Here is an 18,553-nt window from a genome sequence, read left to right on the forward strand (position 1 = left end):
TCAGGTGCTGAGTAACTTTGAGGAGTCAACACAGATGGTCAGTGGCGATGCCGCCATCATCAGCCTCACCATCCCGCTGCTTGGCCTGTTGAAAAACTCTCTGGTCAGCATGAAGTCGGAAGCTTTGCGCTCGTCACAAGAGACAGGGGAAGAATATTCCCTTGTTGATAGCCAAAGCACCCTCAGGTCTGTTTCTCAGCGCATATCGGAGGAGGTGGAGGTGGAGGAGGATGAGGAGGAAGAGGAGGAGAATGTTGGTGAGACACAAGAGGGGACCATTGTTGAGTCCTTTACTGTTCAGCGTGTATGGGCAGAAGAAGAGGAGTTGGAGGAGTTGGAGGAGGAGGAAATGGACAGTCAGGCCAGTGAGGGGAGTGAATTCTTACGCGTTGGTACTCTGGCGCATATGGCAGATTTCATGCTAGGCTGCCTATCCCGTGACCCTCGCGTTCAAAGAATTTATTCCAGCACCGATTACTGGGTGTTCACTCTCCTGGACCCACGGTACAAGCAAAATCTTTCCACTCTCATCCCTGCAGAGGAAAGGAGTGTGAGAATGCATGAATACCAGCAGGCCCTGGTGCACAAGCTGAAACAGTATTTCCCTTCTGACAGCGCTAGCGGCAGAGTGCGTAGTTCTGCGGGACAAGTAGCGAGGGAGAGTAGGCGAGCAGGCAGCTTGTCCAGCACTGGCAAGGGTACGCTTTACAAGGCTTTTGCCAGCTTTATGTCACCCCAGCAAGACACTGTCACCTGTCCCCAGTCTCGGCAGAGTAGGGCTGATCTTTACAGAAAGATGGTGAGGGAGTACGTAGCTGACCATACCATCGTCCTAAATGATCACACAGCTCCCTACAACTACTGGGTTTCAAAGCTGGACATGTGGCACGAACTGGCGCTGTACGCCTTGGAGGTTCTTGCCTGCCCTGCCGCTAGCGTCTTGTCCGAGCGGGTTTTCAGTGCAGCTGGTGGCATCATCACCGATAAGCGTACACGCCTGTCGACTGACAGCGCTGACAGGCTGACGCTTATTAAAATGAATAAAGGCTGGATTTCTCAGAATTTCCAATCTCCACCAGGTGAAGGAAGCTCAACCTGAATAATTGATCCACTCCTCCTCCTCCTCATTTTCCTCCTTCTCCTCCTCTTTGTACAGTAAAGCAGAGGAAAATGGCTATTTTTTGACAGGGCCCACTGGCTCTTGCTATAGTACTTCATGCATTTAATTTTTCTGGAGGGCCACCTACCCGGTCCTCTGTTTGAAACAATTTTTGTGAGTGCCACATACAGGCACTCAATCTATTCCATTTTACTGCAGGGCCACCTACCTGCTCCTCTGGTTTGAAACATTTTTGGGACTGCCACATACAGGCACTCAATCTATTCCATTTTACTGGAGGGCCACCTACCTGCTCCTCTGGTTTGAAAAATTTTTGGGACTGCCACATACAGGCACTATCCAAATTAAATTGTCTCCATAGCAGCCTCCACACGTTGTCTCCATTGCTACCTCCAAAAGTCGTCCATATAGCTGCCTCCATACATCGTCCCTTTATCAAACGAGGTGTGTCAGGCAGAAATTTGGGTTGTTTTCATGGATTCCACATCAAAGTTGTTAACTTTGTCGCCACCCTGCTGTGTTATCCACAAAATATACTGGCAAACTTTTACCATTTAGGGATATTATTTCAGCGCTTCTTGCGCATCTGTTTACATTCCCCTCACCCGGCATATCCTAAACTTATAAGAACGCTACTACACTTGATCTTATACAAAAGGTTCTTAGAAGTGCTGCTTGGGGAGTAGCCTAGAGACAGGGGCTTGAATTGGCGAAAGCTCGCCTGGCAGCGGAGCGCCAGCTCCATGCGCATCATGCGCTTCTTGCGCATCTGTTTACATTCCCCTCACCCGGCATATCCTAAACTTATAAGAACGCTACTACACTTGATCTTATACAAAAGGTTCTTAGAAGTGCTGTTTGGGGAGTAGCCTAGAGACAGGGGCTTGAATTGGCGAAAGCTCGCCTGGCAGCGGAGCGCCAGCTCCATGCGCATCATGCGCTTCTTGCGCATCTGTTTACATTCCCCTCACCCGGCATATCCTAAACTTATAAGAACGCTACTACACTTGATCTTATACAAAAGGTTCTTAGAAGTGCTGTTTTGGGAGTAGCCTAGAGACAGGGGCTTGAATTGGCGAAAGCTCGCCTGGCAGCGGAGCGCCAGCTCCATGCGCATCATGCGCTTCTTGCGCATCTGTTTACATTCCCCTCACCCGCCATATCCCAAACTTATAAGAACGCTACTACACTTAACTTGGTGCAGGCTGGGACCGAGTCTGACCCTGGGGCTGGTCATATACTGCCGACGCAGAGAATTGCGGGGCCTACCTCGGTCCAGGTCTCAAAGGCCTACTATACCTCCTCCCACCCCTCCTCCACCTCCTCCTCCTCCGAATTACCATCCGTGGGCATGGCGCCATCAGTCGGTAGCTCTAGGCACAGCAGCAGTGCCGTCGCTAAGCGACAGCAGGCGGTGCTGAAACTGCTGAGCCTAGGCGATAAAAGGCACACCGCCCAAGAGCTATTACAGGGCATTCCACATCAAAGTTGTTAACTTTGTCGCCACCCTGCTGTGTAATCCACAAAATATACTTGCAAACTTTTACCATTTAGGGATATTATTTCAGCGCTTCTTGCGCATCTGTTTACATTCCCCTCACCCGCCATATCCTAAACTTATAAGAACGCTACTACACTTGATCTTATACAAAAGGTTCTTAGAAGTGCTGTTTGGGGAGTAGCCTAGAGACAGGGGCTTGGATTGGCAAAAGCTCGCCTGGCTGCAGAGCGCCAGCTCCATCCCAAGATCCAACTAACATAGTTGCAGCACCTTTAATCTACTACTAGTTCACTGCCTCCATAATAATAATAATAATAATCTTTATTTATATAGCGTCATCATATTCTGTAGCGCTTTACAAATCATAGGAAACAAATACAAATGTAATGTAACAGAGCACAACATTTGTATGGAACAACAGGAGTGAGGTCCCTGCTCGCCAGAGCTTACGGTTTATGAAGATGATGGGGTAACACGAGGTAAAAGAATATTTAATGGTCAAGCCATTCTTCTTAGGGAATAGAAAAAAATATAATAAATGGAATTGCTGTCGCTTGAACCACTCAGCCGTCATCTTATATACCAGGTCCAGGGTGAATGGGACTGCAGAGAAGTCTGGTGCCTGTTGGTTGCTGGATAACAGATGGGAGGACGACACAGGACGGGTTAGTAGAAGAGTTAAAACTTCATGCAGTTAATGAGTGTTATAGGCTTGCCTAAAGAAATGGGTTTTAAGAGCACGTTTGAAACTTTGGAGGTTAGGTATTAGTCTGATAGTCCAGGGCAGAGCATTCCATAGAATTGGTGCAGCTCTAGAGAAGTCTTGGAGACGCGAGTGGGAGGTCCGCACTAGGGTAGAGGTTAATCTAAGATCACTGGCGGATCTAAGAGCACGGGTTGGGCGATAGACTGAGATAAGAGAGGAGAGGTAGGGGGGTGCAGCATTATACAGAGCTTTATGGATGAGGGTTATTATTATTTTAAACTGTATTCGAAAGGAGACTGGCAGCCAGTGCAGCGACTGGCATGAACTGTAAGCATACATGGTCCCCTTATCAAACGAGCTGTGTCAGGCAGAATTTTGGGTTGTTTTCATGGCTTCCATGTTAACTTTGTCGCCACCCTGCTGTGTAATCCACAAAATATACTGGCAAACTTTTATCATGTACCGATATTATTTGAGCGCTTCTTGCTCACCTCCTTTGGTTCCTCTCTGACACCCATTGGTTTGAAGCCTGAGTCCAATTAGGGTATGTCGCCATGCCACTCTCTAGCCTGCTGCCGCTGCCTCTGCCTCTGCATGCCGTCCCCTATAGTGTCAGGGTCAATTATTGGATGTTTTACATGCTATCTAGCTTCATTCTGTCACTCTGTCATGGCCATGCTGTTGCCCATAATTTCGGCATAATGGTGCGATTAAGCAGCCTCAGAGGCATCCATGCATGCTGCCCCTGCTGTTTCCTGTCCATTTCCGTGGTGTTTCCATCCTTTTCTGAGGTTCCCAGGTGTTTGGCCAAGCTTCCCTGTGCAGAGCCTTGGTCCCCTTGAAAAATGCTCGAGTCTCCCATTGACTTCAATGGGGTTCGTTATTCGAGACGAGCACTCGAGCATCGGGAAAAGTTCGTCTCGAATAACGAGTACCCGAGCATTTTAGTGTTCGCTCATCTCTATTGCTAACCTGTATAGAGTTCTGGATTGGTGCTGCAATTCCACCTTGAAGCCATGAGTGCACTCGGAGTAGTCCTTTACTACATTACAAGTAGCTCCATCGTTAGATCACAGCAAAATGCTCGCTCTTAAGAACCATCCTACAATAGGACCAACTATTGTCAGACAGAAGTGCTGAGGGAGTAGATTCTACTAAAAAAAAAATCCCCTTTAACTCCAACTTTGGGAGATTTCCCCAGATTTCCCTGAGGGGTGTGACGATTCTGTCTTTAAACAATGGAGAGGGTGGGGTAAATTTAGAGCTGAACATTTGAAGGAAGACTTCACCTGGTTATCTACACAATCTCTCATGGGCCTTAAAGAGACCCTACCTCTAGGTGCGTGGAAAGCTCAACAGTTGCGGCGCTACTTAATGTTCCTCCCTTTTTGCCCTTAATTCTCCCAAAATAAAACAGCATTTGAAGGCCTCTGTTCTGCAACTGGGAATTTGAGTCACATACTCTTGCCTACTGATTATTCCTGAGGACCCTGGCCCTCGCTACCTGGTGCAATAGGTATATCTCCCTCAAGCTGTAACAGAAGACTAGAATATTTGAGCTGTGCTATAGTACCTTGAAAAGTCCTAGATTTCAGGAAGCGGGATATAAAATCCTGGCCAGATTTTACAGGGTCCCTACTAGGTTGCATACCTTCTTTTCGCAGGTCTTTGCCATGTGCTGGAGATGTGGGGAGGACTATGGTACCTTCCTTCATGTATTTTGGACTTGCCAAATCCTCTACCCATTCTGGCAAGAGCTACCATGCCTTATCTCACTGTTTTGGGTAGATCCAGTTAAGTTGGAGCCTTTACTCCTCCCTAAGAATCTAGCTACTTCCTTGCAAGAATCATAGAAATGTTGCAATTGTACTTCCAAAGTAGTTTAGGGGCCTGTTGGAAATCATGGCATCTATAAGTTGTAATGAGTTCAAGTTCAAAGGATTACAAAAAGTTAGTGGGGAGTGACCTTTTCATCAGGAAGAAGACAATCCTAGGGAAAAGTCACTGACTAAAGTGAGTGGGACATGCAGTATAAAGGCATTAATGCCCTTTCAGGGGCCAGATAAATGCAAGGTTGGTTTTGAAGTCTGAAGTAGGAAGATGCCCACCACAGGTGGGTTGAGGAAATGGCAATAGACTAGTTGAGCCTGACTAGTTTAGTGAAATCAGTCCAGAAGTCTGGTTGCTACAGAGGTTATGTAGTCTGCTCTACAATCACACAAATTTAGTATAAAAGGAAAATAATGTATTAAAAAAGTTTCAGGGATGAGAAGTGGGTAAAGCTCTTATTTTCACACTCCACCTTCACAGAAGGTCAGCTTTAACCTTATGAACATTATTCATGTTTGTATATATTATGGCTTAATCTTTTTGTAAGAAACTTGGTGTAGAGTTTTGCATCTATATTATGGAGAAATATTGATCTATAATTGATGCAGTAATAGGGGTCTATCCCATCTTTGGGTATATATGCACCTGTAAAAATGCTGAGGAGAATTTGATTGAAAGGGAGATCACATTACCATATATTCCGGCGTATAAGACGACTTTTGAAGACTGAAAAATCTTCTGTCTGGTCTGGGGTTGTCTTATACGCCGGTAATTGACCGCCCGCCGTGTATTCACGGCGGCGGTCGGGTCGTGCTGCATGGAGAGGGCTCACAAGCTGAGCCCTCTCCATAGCCGGTAAGTCTTTGCTGCATATTGCTAGCACCGATCGCGGGTGTTTGCACAGGCGCATGGCGCCGCCATCTTACCTGGGATCGCCGCTCCCCGTGACGTCATCGGGGGCGGCGATCCGTCTCCATGGTAGTCTCAGGTCTTTCGAAGACCCGAGGCTATTTCGTTTTAACCCCTTCATTACAATGTGCTGATAGCACATTGTGATGAATGAGGAGGAAAATCCCCATATACTGCCATATTGTAGTATGGCAGTATATGATAGGATCGATCAGACAACCTAGGGTTAAAGTACCCTAGGGAGTCTGAAAACTAGTATAAATAAAAATTTTAAAAAGTAAAAAAAAATAAATTATAATAAAAAAACCCTAAAATTTCAAATCACCCCCCTTTCCCTAGAACTGACGTAAATATAAATAAACAGTAAAAATCATAAACACATCAGGTATCGACGCGTCAGAAAATGCCCGATCAAAAAAATGATATCATTGAAAATATTATCAAATTTTGCAAAAAATTACACCACACACAGCTCCGTACACCAAAATATAAAAAAGTTATTAGTGCCAGAATTTGGCAAAATCAAAAAAATAATTTTGGTACAGGAGGTTTTTATTTTTGTAAATGTATGAAAACATTATAAAACCTATACAAATTTGGTATCCCCTTAATCGTACCGACCCAAAGAATAAAGAAGACATGTCATTTGGGGCGCTCAGTGAAAGACGTAATATCCAAGCCCACAAGAAAATGGCGCAAATGCGTTTTTTCACCATTTTCATTGCATTTGGATTTTTTTTCCCGCTTCTGAGTACAAGGCATGGAATATTTAATAAAATACAAATTTAAGGTACAGTATGGTAACATTTACAATAAAATGGACAATGGTAATGTTGTTGTTGTATGCCTTATGTTTATGAGCGACAGTTTTCCTGCTATATACCTGCATGTCATAAGAATTTAAATTAAAAAAAGGACCATGTTAAATTCAAATCTTAATGTTAATGTTAATTTTTACCGGTGTTTTGTATGCGTTGGAAAAGGGGTAGTCTTATACGGCGAATATATCTTAAACTCTATATTTTAACAGGAAAGTAGGGGGGTCGTCTTATACACCAGGTCGTCTTATACGCCGGAATATACGGTATCCAAGACAGGGGAATCAAGTTCATCATGCAATATTTTGTAGAAGGAGGATGTAAGCCATCAGGGCCAGGGCCACTGGCGAGATGCTAGAGGCAGTGATTAAGATGGGATCTCATTAAGAGAGTGACGAATTTAATAAATGTACCACATTTCATGTGCTTCAGAAACCCAGGGTAAGGGTTTTTGCCATTTGGTAGGGAGTTCTAAACATTTTAGTCTGTGCTCTAAATCATAAATCCTTTATTCTAGAAACTTATATTCCACTGAAAAATATAGCACAGTTTCAGCGCCAACCCTTGCCAAAATTAATAAATTCCGCTGAAAGTCTCTTAGAGCAGGCAGAAGCACGATCAGCATGAGAGTCAGGTGCAGATACAGTAGAAAAGGCTGTATAGTAAGCATGAAAAACCCCTGCTATATCATTGTTCTTATGGACAAAAATGCCATTTTTTTTTAATGGAAGGGATATACAAAAGTTTTTTTAATGGAAAGGATATACAGCACTGTTTGTCTAGCTCTCAGTGTTCTCGTCAACTGTCTACAGGATTCCTTATTTATAGCACCCTCCACTTTGTGTGAAATGTTGTGTCCTACAGCATGGCAATGTACTGTGTATTTACCTTTAATTATTTAGTCTTTGAGGTAACCAGTGCAGGACAGGGCATTCTGGGAAGAAGAAAGGAGCAATATCGTGGTATACTAGAAATGGAGGATTAGCGGGAATAATCAGCTCTTGGGCCAAAAGCTGCAGAACAGTGTACCTGTGTCCCCGCAGAGGCAGAGTGTGTTAGCACAGTAAGAAAAGTGTAATGCCTGTGATGAACACATGGAGGAGTAGGATAGCAAGCAAGCTGACATTGAAGAGTGTTAAACATCATGCTGACCCAAAACACCTACCTCCCAGGGGACCGAGTTGTTGATTGACCACATCCTGGTCAAACATCCCGACTGGCGTCACAAACTATTTTCTTGCAAGTCATTTCCCCCCTCTTTAAGCACTGTATGTGGCGGCTCCTGTCTCCCTTTCAGTAGAGAACCTTGGCCTAGGGGAAGGGGCGCGACACATTCATATTGGAATTTAGCACATAAATGTTAAAATCATGGATGACCAGCACCCAAAAGTCACTTAAATTCTTGACAAACCAATGTTAAGTCTCTTAGGGGGTCATTTCTATATTGCACCAACATTTGTGGCTGATATATTTTTAAAATCCAGATCTGGACATATCTATGAGGACTGTGCTTCACTTGTAAAATGCTTTCACTTTTTGGCAACCTCATTGCAGCCTCACTTTTCACTTTAGTGGCTGGCAATTGGCTGGTATTTGGTTTTCTGTGCCATCTTTAACCCATTTGCAATAATAATTCACAATAATGTGCAAGTTGGCGAGATGCTAGAGGCAAGTGATTAAGATGGGATCTGATTAAGAGAGAGTGATGAATTTAATAAATGTACCACATTTCATGTGCTTCAGAAATCTGTCAAAAAATATTGTCCCGATGTCCATCAGGATCTTCTATTAATCACTTGTCAAATATTTGCACACCTGGGAGAATGAATAATAATATAAATTAAATACAAATACAAATTTAATAAATATGTGTTTTCTGTGTATATGCATGAGCATTATGTACTTTCAGTTTATTGCATTGAGATTGCCATATAGTTGTGTAAGACTGTAATGTACACAAAATAATTATAAATAAAAATGTAACCATAAATCGGAAAAATCTTGTATAATAATAATAAATAATAATAATCTTTATTTATATAGCACCATCAAATTCCGTAGTGCTTTACAAATCAATATTACAGCAAGTATTAAGTTATACCAAATGCACAACCAGATTTATATTACTGTATATAATGGAGAATTTAGATCTTTTCTGATCATAATATCATCAATGCCACCTAAATTCACAAAATGCATAAGTCAAAGGAGTTTAGGTGACAGGAGGGAGAACCTGTGCATGAGGCTAGGGCATCCTACACATTTTGTCACCTACAGTGACTTCATCAGGGGTCGATAAAGTCATTGTAGTTGACAAAATGCATGGGAAGAAGTTCTCCCTCCTGTTATATCCCCTAGCCTATGTTGGTATTTATGACCTTGGACAGAGATGTTTGTACCATTTGTTATAGGTGACATATGCATTTTTTGGATTTAGGTGGTATTGATGATATTATGAACAGAGAAATCTTTGGTATTTATATATAGGAGGTGTTTACCATATACGTTTTGTGCATGTTAAGCTATATGTGAATACACTGATATGGTTTGTAGCCCACATGAATTGAAGGGCTTGTATGCACATTTTTAAATTGTTTTGTTATGTTGGCTAATCCAGTAAATTTTTTGGGCTGTGTAGACCACCTCTTTCAATGGGGAATTTAGGTCTATTGCTTACCTTACCATCTGACTGTGGTTTGGAACCATATGTGAGAAGTGACTTGCAATAATCACATGGGAATACTGTTGCTTAGCAAATCATGTTTACAAGCCCCTTATGCCAATGCAGGCAGTTTACATATGAATGAAAACCAAGAAAATTTAATCAGACTGCAAGTCAAATTCATAAATATACAATATTGCACCTTTTGTTCTTAACACAGCATATAGCCCAGTCACTTTATGTCTTTAAAGTGCTAGTGCAAATAGTTTATTGCCACAATGTCTCAGCGAGTATGTCAAAGTGCTAGTACATATCAAAAACAATTAAGACATATGTCTCCATACTTAGATCAACGTTAATTCAGAATAACGGAGAGAGCATTGCTTACCCCTGATGTCTGGTATACCCCAAGTGTGCGACGGACAGGATACTCCCCGACGCGTGTTTCAGCGTTTGCCTTCGTCTGGGGGAATGCCTTCGTCTACTCTAATTTAGAGGTACAATTGAGAACAAGTGAAGAAAAGGCAGATTTGTTCCATGGAAAGGACAGTCTGTATACAATGGTAATGAATTATTTAAAGGTCAGCTTGCCAGTATTTACAATATTGCTCCATTCTACAGGGAGAACAAGTTAGGAACAATTTATTGCAAAGACCTACATGACCTACAATGACCACTTTCTACTGCGCTCTCTTATTACTACACCAAAAGCAGAGAAATATTCAATTGGTACTTATAATTTACATAAGCAAACACCTAATGCAGGTGTTTAAAACACATATTTTATTAATTCCCTTTATGATAAAGTTTTTACTCCTCATTTTTCCAAGAGCCATCCTTTATCACTCCCCTTTTCTGTTGACATGAATGTAAATTACTGCATATCCATTTATTATTTATTAAGGGTGGTGTGGAAAATATAGTCTACCATTATTTGTGTGAGACAATATTTCTGGACAGTAATTATTAGTATGGAAGTGATAATTTATAGGGCAGTGATGGCTAACCAATGGCACTGGTGCCAGAGGTGGCACTCAGAGCCCTTTCTGTTGGCACTCAGGCCATCACCAGAGATGACTCCAGGTATATTTCTGCAGTCCCAGACAGCCCAGGACTTGCTGTACACAAAGCTATATTAAAGTGACAGTTGTACCTGGGACTATTTTCTGCTTTATTGGTGTCCTCAGAGTGCTGCTATCAATGAAAACTGTGACAGAGAAGGGAGTATAAATCACAAATTAAATTTCTGTGTTGGCACTTTGCGATAAATAAGCGGGTCTTTGTCGTAGTTTGGGCACTCGGTCTCTAAAAGGTTTGCCATCACTGTTATAGGGTATGTTCTATATATAAATTAACAACCATTTACAACCATCCACTGTCTTTTGATGGCAGATGGAACGTGTTTCCTAGTCTGCAGCAATGTCTTTCAGCATTGATTGCAGAAAAAGAATAGGTCTCTGTCTGGTAGAAACAGCCTGAGACCCGGAAGAGAAAGTAGAATCCATTTATAAACAATTCTGCCTTCTCCTTTCCTCACTACATAGCACTGAACAAGTGCTATGTAGTGAATAGAGACAATGGCAGTGCTGCTGCCTGTAAAGATCCGGCAGTCACGTGCTTGCCGATTCTGACAGTGTTGACCACAGGGGGGTTGTTTTCACCTGAGCTTTTATAGATGCTCCAGTTACATTGGAAAATTTGAAAAGTAAACCATTAAATACAAAAAAAAGAAAATGTCCCCCAGGGGTCTTTTACGTCCTTAATGGGAAACACATAAAGTAAAAAACACAAAAGTAATATGTAAATATATATATACGAATAAATATTTTCCAATATATTAGCAAAACAATTTCTTGCCTACTAAACAGCAGCTTTAGTTAAAGACATAGCATTAATGTAATCAAATTTATAGGTGGGTATATGCAATATATTAAATTTGGCCAAAACCACAGGTTTAAAACAAATTAAATGATCTTCTATGAAGTGTAAAAACATGCCCAATCCTTTAGTTTTCAACCTTCTAGTGTTTTTCAGGAAAGGCTTAGGGCAGATGCACATCAGTAAAATAGAATTTTAATTCTCCTTTTTTTACAAAATTTTTAATAGTAAAAATCATTATTCTTAGGCTACATGCACAATGTTTTATGAGGGAATCAAAATCAGTCCGGTGGTCTGTAGTTTGTATCCCATGTGTCATTTTCAGGTCTGATGTAAATTCTAAAACAATTACAGATGCAATCCTTAGCAATGTTCATGATCCCATAGAAAGATATGGGGGGAGGGGGGGGGGGGCTAGCTGTAAAAATACAATTAGTACACATCTCTTAAAACTTGCAGTGTGTATGTAGCATTAATAGTGTTCAAAATTTTTTCTAAAATCACACTTAAAAATATAGTTTTTAGACTTAAATTCAGATTCAACTTAACAAAAAGCCTACACAACCTACTACAATCTTGTGCATAACCCAGGTATTATGCAGCATTTTCACATGAACATTAAACTCTCACTCTTTCTGTGTCCATCCTTGTTATGAATATCCCTGATATAATGATATGATATCCCTGGTGTTATAAACACTTTTAGTACACTTTTTTTTAGATCCAGTGGTTCACATCAAAATTTCCTATAAAAGTTGCTTTTAAACATGATGTGAATATACTTCATACATAAATGTGTTCAGTTAAGTAAATGCTAAGACTGTTCTTGTGAAATATAAGTAAATATAAGTAATGGGAGTTTCTAGAGTACACATAAACTCATCATTAGTCACATCCATTTTCTTGGGAAATCAAAAAGCATATGTCTTTAGAATATATATCTTATCATTTTATTCATATATGTAGTCTCTTCTACTGACATTGATTTGGTCAGAAAACATTGTTTTAGTTTTAAGTGTTCTTGATTTAAAATAAATCCTCACTTGTTCTATTTGACATGATATGTGAGCAAATCTGATTAAATTCAATTGGAAAAGGAAAAAATCTAATATCCTAGCACATGCTACAAAGATTAAGCTGACAGATGGGAATTTAGCACAACTAAAGTGAATTTGCTGTATTTGTTAGCTTTCGGAATGATTTTCTGTCTAAGTGCTTAGTGGTTTATTTAATGGTCCAGTTCAATGTAACAAGCTAGAAATACACTTATGTGATAAATACACTTAGAACATGTAACATTCTAAGAGGATTATATACTGTTTTGTGCTTACACATCCAAATACTAAATCATTATCTTAAGGCTTACTATTTATTTATTTTTTTTTTTTTGCTAAGAATTAAAATTATGAATACATTTCAATATGGCACCATCTTTTCTTTGGATCAGAATCCAAAATGAGAATAAAAAATCCAAATCCATAAACATATGGCATTCTACCATACTGTAGCTCTGTATTACTGGCAAGTCAGATATAGCCATAAAAAGTACTTTGAACAAGGTCTTAGAAGGGTTTTCCAGATAAAAAGAATACAGGAGTAAAATAGCAAGCTTATTTAATTACTATCTGTGCATGGATTATCCAAGGTGCCAAAATCTTCTGATACCTGCTCCAGTCCAGTTCCAGGTAGGTCTGACCAACATGAAAGAGCATTTCTTGTGTTTAGGTGAATTGCTGACTGGCTTGGGAAATAGCTAAAACCCTTCCTTCTCCATTCATAAGGGGGCTAAATTAGCCATTACACTAGATGATCTGACCTCCACACTCCACAAGTATATACTGTAATTCCACATGTGTTAATTCATAGTTTTGATGCCTTCAGTGTGAATCTACAATTTTTATAGTCATGAAAATACAAAAAACTGAATGTGAAGCTGCATCCAGACTTTTGGTCTGTACTGTATATATATATTTAAAGTTTAAAGCAGACAATAATAGAAATAACCAGATATTCTGGAAACCCTTATACAAAGATTACACAGGGGCAACTTATTTTGAAAAGGAGCGTGAAATGGGTTACTAATCTGGACAAAAATGTTTTGCATCTAATTTGCAAATAAGAGGAAGTGGGTCTAAATTTATCATATTAAGCACTTAGTTCTCTGACCCTCCAAAATGAATAACAATGCAATTAGCAAAGAGCAATTTATCTTCCATGGGAGCTGATCTGCTGATGCTATGGGGAAAATGTTTTGGTACATGGTTAGTGATTATAGCTATTCAGAGCTGAGGAAAACTATGGTATGTTTTGTTACTAAGGGCTCATTCACACAGTCGTTCATGGGGACATACATGCGGCAGCAAGAAATACTTGTTAAATCCACATAGTTGCTGGAGTGACTTTTGCTCCAACCCCAGGGTGTCCGTTTTGGGGGATCTGTATACCCCAAATTGCAGTTCTGTTGCTGAAGTGAAAAGGAAGGAAACTGTGTAAAATGCACATACTTTCCGTAATGATTTCTGCTCGTATCGCAGGGTGTCCTTTTTGGGGGATCTGCATACTCCAAATAGCAGTCCTTTTTTTTCTGAAGTGAATAGGAAGAAATCTTTGTAAAATGCACATACTTTCTGTAGTGATTTCTGCTCCAATCCCAGGGTGTCCATGTTGCGGGATCTGTATGCCCCAAATAGCAGTTCTTTTCTGTTGCTGAATTGAATAGGAAAAATTCTGTGTAAAATCCACATACTTTCTGTAGTGATTTCTGCTCCAATCACAGGGTGTCCGTTTTGGGGGATCTTTGTACCCCAAATAGCAGTTCTTTTTTGTTGCTGAAGTGAATAGGAAGAAAACTGTATAAAATCCACATACTTTCCGTAGTGATTTCTGCTCATATCCCAGGGTTTCTGTTTTGGGGGATCTGTATACCCCAAATAGCAGTTCTTTTTATTGCTGAAATGTATACAAAGAAATCTGTGTAAAATCCACATAGTTTCTGGAGTGATTTCTGCTCCAATCCCAGGGTGTCTGCTTTGGGGGATCTGTATACTCCAAATAGCAGTTCTTTTTTGTTTATAAAGTGAATAAGAAGAAATCAGTGTAAAATCCGCATACTTTCTGTAGTGATCTCTGCTCGTATCCCAGGGTTTCATTTGGGGGGATCTGTATACCCCATATAGCTGTTCTTCTTTTGTTGCTAAAGTGAATAGAAAGAAAAATGTGTCAAATCCACTTAGTCGCTGGAGTGATTTTTGCTCCAATCCCAGGGTGTCCATTTTGGGGGATCTGTATACCCCAAATTGCAGATCTTTTTTGTTGCTGAAGTGAATAGGAAGAAATCTGTTTAAAATCCACATACTTTCTGGAGTGATTCCTGCTCCAATCCCAGGGTGTCCATTTTGGGGGATCTGTATCCACCAAATTGCAGTTCTTTTTTGTTGCTGAAGGGAATTGGAAGAAATCTGTGTAAAATCCATGTACTTTCTCTTGTAATTTCTGCTCGAATCCAAGGGTGCCAGTTCTTGTGCTTCTGTATGTCCCAAATTTCAAGTTTTCTGGTAGATAAAGTAGATCCTTGTCAAATCAACATAGTTGATTAACTAATATGTCACACAGAGAGGTGGCAGATGAATCAGGCCCAGGTCGTGGCACAGGAAGGGGACGTCGCAGCAAGGGTGACTCTGTGAGGCCAGAACTGCTGATGTCATCTAGTGGCAGCGTGTTGATAAACAACCCAAAGGTTGTCGATTGGTTGATTTTGTGGGTTTGTCAGATACAGCATGGCCCAGCAGCAGGTCAGCGGTGCTCACCTGTCCTCAACCAATCTTTGTCCTGTTCAATTCCCTCAATCAGAGATATACGAGGTGGTCTGGGTTCAGCGCCACTATAGAGTGAGGACGAACTCCTTGAGGACAGTAAGCAGCTGCTTGGCAGTGAAGAGGTGGGGCAGGCATCCGCTGCTTTGTGCAGTAGGCGGAAAAGTAGAAATGTGGAGAGTGCCACTGGAGGTTATGTTGCACTTGCAAGTAGTCGGGCTATGCATACTGAGACCATAGTGGAGAATAGCAGTGACAGGGAAACACAAATCGATGATGATGTAGCCAATCGCACTTGGGAGCCGGGTGAAACCAAGGATTCATCATCATCGTGCGTCAGACAGTGAAGCAGGCAACATGTCGCTACTGTGGCCGTGAGTCAGCAGGGTCGCAGCAGTGCAAGGACGGGAGCCAAATGGCCGCGGGGTACAAACCCCACTTCGCAGGTCCAAATAAGCAGTGGCACAGGGGCTCACTGAAGCATGCGGTGTTAGTAGTCGCTCAGTGCTGAGTGTTGGCAGTAAAATCACCACTGTGTGGCAGTTTTTTGTTAGGCCCCCAGAGGAGCTTAGCATGTGTATATGTAGAATCTGCGGGCAGAAAGTAAAGCATGGCAAGGGAGCTGAAGTTTTCACCACGGCCCTGTGTCAACACATGCAGCATCACCATCCAATAGCCTAGGAGAAATGTGGTACAGATGTGGAATTCCTTCCTGCCGCCGCAGCAACAGCATGAGCACCTAGTGGCACACATGCCATTTCAGCCAGTCAAGGCTCCAGCACCTCTGCCAAAAGGAGCTGATTGCCTTTGACATCATCTCCTGGTCCAGATGCTCCTGTTCCTCACTACGCATGGCGGCAGCAGTCGCTGCACAAGGCGATTACAAAGAGACAACTGTATGTGTCCAGCCATCCTAAGGTGCAGAAGCTGACCATGCTCCTGTCCAAGTTGTTGGTACTGCAGTCCCTCCCTTTCCAAGTCGTGGACTCTATACCCTTCAGATAACTAATGGCTTGTGCCGAACCGAGGTGGAGATTTCCAAGCCATCATTTTTTTTTTTTGCCAAAAAGGCAGTGCCAGCCCTTCACAAATATGTAGAACAGAAGGTGGGCCAGTCCTTGAGCTTATCGGTCTCTTCCAAGGTGCACGGCAGTGTGGACATGTGGAGCTGCAACTACAGTCAGGGCCAGTACATGTCCTTTACAGCCCACTGGGTGAATGTGCTTCCCGCCCAGCCACACCAACAACTTCCACTAGAGATGCCACTTTCTCCTCCACATTGTGAAACTGCTGCTCATGCACCAGTGTCCACCTCCTCCCTCTCCACCACCACCTCAGCCTCCACAAATCTAAATGCTGCTCCATCATACCACATGTGCAGGGCACAGCGGTGTCACGCAGTTCTACACCTGGTTTTCTTGGGCGAACAAAGTCACACAGGGGAGGAACGGCTCCGCGTCATGCAAGAAGAAATCAATCTGTGGCTTTCGCAGCGACAACTAAAAATCAGAACCATGGTGACAGACAATGGGAGGAACATGGTGTCCACGCTGCACCAAGGGATGGCCCAAGCTTCCTGCATGGCGCACATGTTCAATCTGGTTGTCAACAGGTTCGTCCAGTCTTCCACCCATCTGCAAGACATTCTAAAAATGGCCAGGAAACTGTGCATACACTTCAACTATTCTAACAAAGCCAAGCACACCCTCCACAAGTTGTAGCGGCAGAACGGCCTCCCCCAACATAGTCTGATATACAATGTTTCCACACATTTCCAGCTTCCATAAGGTAAACCGCCTATATGAACAGAGAAAAGCCATTAATGATTTTTTGATGATGCAAGCGGGCCGGAGTACTCCTCTGTGTAACTTTGCTGTCAGCCACTGGCAGCTCATGCGTGACAACTGCCATTTGCTCAGGCACTTTGAAGAGGCCATGCTATTTGTCAGTTGCCAGGATTGCGGGATGAATAATGTCATTCCACTGCTTCATGTCCTGGAACTATTGCTGCAAAATCTGTCTGGTCAGGGCACTGGAGAAGTGGTGACTACATCTCATGGCCACATGAGTCCGGTGGGGGCTGAACTTGAGGAGGAGGACATTGGAGCACAAGCAGAGTCTGGTGAAATCAGTGGTTTTTCCACTCAGGTGACAAGGAAGGAGGAGCAGGAGCATCCGGTGGAGGTCGAAGACGTGGCAGAGTCACTTGCTCAGGTGGCCTGCAGCATGCTGCTTTGCCTAACTAGTAACAGCCAAATAGTCAACATCCGGTTTAGGGATGAGTTTTGGCTATACACCCTCTTGGATCCTCGCTACCGTTCAAAAATGGGTGATTTTTTTTTCCAGCTGCCGAGAGGGAGGAACAACTGGCGTACTATAGAGAGATACTGAAAACACAGTTGTCCACTGCCTTTGTGTGTGATTGTCCATCCTCTGTCACATCTTACCAGGGGATCCCTGGCAGTGAGCACTTATGTACTACTGCAATGGCTGCTGTGGCGAGATGGTGGTGGAGCAGTAGCAGCTCCATCAGCAGCAGCTTAAGTCTTGAGTACTTAATAAGCAACTTCCTTCACCCGCCTAGTGAGGAGGGTAGCTGCCACCAGCAGCAGGAGGACATGGAGCAGACCCTGCACCAGCAGGTGGTGGCCTACTTGGACAGCACTTTACCACCCCAGGTAGAGGATCCCCTGGACTACTGGTCAGTCAAACTGAATGTGTGGCCGCAACTTGCAGAGTTTGCAGAAGAGAAGCTGTCCTGACCGGCCAGAAGTGTGGCATCAAAGCGGTTGCTCAGTGCAGTGGGGGCCATCGTTACCCCAAGGAGAAGCCGCTTGTCCATTCATAATGCGGAGAGACTGACCTTTGTCAAGATTACCTTTGTCAAGCCGATAAGGCTTGGATCGGCCAGGATTTCAACACACCAATGCCTTATGCATCAGATTAGATCAGCCAAACATTGAGAAATGAGTCTGGATTCTAAATACCTGCCTCAGCCACTATTATGATGCTGCCATCTGCCTGATGCCACACATCTGCTGCCAGTTGCTCCATCTGCCTTGCACCATCTTTACCAGGGACTGGAATTGTCTGCCTCCTCCACAATCTGTCATTGTGCCAATCTGTGGCCTACCATGTTGCCGCCACCTCCACACTCTGTCATTGTGACACTCTGTGGGCTCCTGCTGCTACCGCCACCTCCACACTCTATCATTGTGCAACTCTGTGGCTTACCATGTTGCTGCCACCTCCATAATTTGTCATTGTGCCACTCTGCGGCCTACTCATGCGGCTGCCAACTGACCGATGTCTGCCTG

General features: G+C 42.7%; 1 protein-coding gene across 5 annotated transcripts in view; it reads right to left on the reverse strand.

Moving 5' to 3' along the window:
* CDH20 (cadherin 20) overlaps window positions 1-18,553 on the reverse strand; it is a 328,467-nt gene that overhangs the window by 217,405 nt on the left and 92,509 nt on the right. The window contains exon 1 of one of the 5 annotated variants that reach the window (XM_072152735.1): window positions 9,935-9,952. The exons of the other annotated variants lie outside the window; for them this stretch is intronic. The gene's annotated coding sequence lies outside the window, so the exon portion shown is untranslated. Of the gene's footprint in view, window positions 1-9,934; window positions 9,953-18,553 lie in introns of those variants that run through there. 5 annotated transcript variants of the gene reach the window in all.

The sequence above is a fragment of the Engystomops pustulosus genome, chromosome 5 (genome assembly GCF_040894005.1).
Source record: "Engystomops pustulosus chromosome 5, aEngPut4.maternal, whole genome shotgun sequence".
NCBI classification, from domain to species: domain Eukaryota; kingdom Metazoa; phylum Chordata; class Amphibia; order Anura; family Leptodactylidae; genus Engystomops; species Engystomops pustulosus.